Source organism: Ranitomeya variabilis, chromosome 4 (assembly GCF_051348905.1).
Source record: "Ranitomeya variabilis isolate aRanVar5 chromosome 4, aRanVar5.hap1, whole genome shotgun sequence".
Taxonomy (NCBI): domain Eukaryota; kingdom Metazoa; phylum Chordata; class Amphibia; order Anura; family Dendrobatidae; genus Ranitomeya; species Ranitomeya variabilis.
In genome coordinates, this window is record NC_135235.1 from 599,013,166 (window position 1) to 599,015,015 (window position 1,850).

Consider the following 1,850-nt stretch of genomic DNA (forward strand, 5'->3'; position numbering starts at 1 on the left):
CACATTGCTTTATGAACTGGGTAACAGAAAAGGGCCTCCCTCCAAATGATCCCTCAAAAAGTTAAGACCTACCCATAGCATTTCCCATCTATACCAAACTATACAGCCTGCACAATGCGGGAGGGGAGGGACTGAATGATGAACCTAAATTCAATAACTGGAGTATCCTAATACTTTTCCATATACTGTAGTTTGTATACATTTTATTATTATAGCTTTATAAGTAGTTATCTATGACTTGCACTGACCGCACAAGAAATGGCAGGTTTCCATGACAACAGAATTTTCATATGGCAACCTTTACTGTGGAGTAATGGGAAGCAGACTGATCACACGATGTGCATGCGACCAATCACAGGGCCACGGTTCTCGCTGCATGTGAAGCAGTGAGCAGGTCTGGACACGGTTTTAGTAGAAAATAGTTGATGTAATGACTGCAGAAGTGATGACACGGAGCCATGTGCTTGCTCTATCCAGCACTAGTACTACCACTTACATCAGCGGACGCTCCGCTACCTTATTAATCCAGCCAGGAGTGACCTGGGTAAATCCAATGCAAATTTAGCAGACATAGGGTTCACACAATTTTTGTTTTTGCCTAAAGAAAACCTGAGAAATAAGTTTTATTTATTTAGGTTTTCAGACCTGATATGGTTTATTTTAAGAGGGTTTAAAAAAATTTGGAGCGGCTTCCACCATAGACTGCGTATTTTCCTCAGCGAGGTTTTGATGGGGGGAAATAGCAATCTGAATGTCCTGATAAATCGATAGGAGGAGATGAAGCGGGATTACATTTGTATTTTCGAGTGGCTATGCTTCAATATCCATGTTTAAAAAAAAAAAAAAGATTTACAGGTGAAAATTTGTTTTTTTTGCAAACTTTTCAAAATTATGGCATTTTTTTTTTCTGTGACGTCCGCAGTCATATCATTTATTAGAGGATGAGTGTGATTTGATTTCATGACCGCTCTTATCATTCCTAGGCAAGGTCGTAAAGCTATACTTCTAGATAAGGATTTCTATACATCTCCCCAGCTATAGCCTGATCAGTGGGGAGGGGACTCCATATTTCCTAGGACTGTATTAGGCTATGTTCACATGCAAAGTTTTTTGCCTGCAGTAAAAACCTGCTGTTTTTTTGTGCTTTTCCCATAGTAAGTTTTATTCCCCCAAAATGATTTCATTTGTTCCACTTTCTATAGGTAAAAGAATTGACACACTGCAGATTTTTAAAACACTGTTGTGGGGACTGAATTTAAGAACTGCAGTTGTCCATGAGATTTCTGAAATCTTATAGCTTTTGTTAGTACTGCAAAAAGCAACCTTTAATTTGCAAAAAGAAAATCGCTGCATGTGAACATAGCCTTAGGGAGCGTTTATACAGCACAATTATGGAGAACCAATCTACCAATGAAGGCTCACTTCCCGATAATCGTGCAGTATAAATAGGCTGCAGAACACGCTTTTCATCGCTTTCAGCATCGTCTTGTGTACACACCGTTAAGAGCAATGAGGGCCTATGCACTGCATAATCTTATAGAGCGGTCACTGCATTGTGAGCACAGTTGGCCCGTCTAAACAGGCTATTAAATGGCTGTCAAACATGTAGCCATTGTGGTGGTATAACACAGTATATTGTCTAATGTGAACGAGTCCTCAGTCTTTTGACATTTTCCTTGTTGCACCTGCTGTAAAGCACACGCACACACCCTGCAGCGCCCGCCTTCTTTACAGGAAAGATGTGTGTTTCCAAAATGGGTGGCATTGCTAGAAAAAAAATTGGCACAGCATATATACTAAACACATTGGGGCAGATTCTTCAAGACTAGCGCAGTGCATGCTCATGCCAC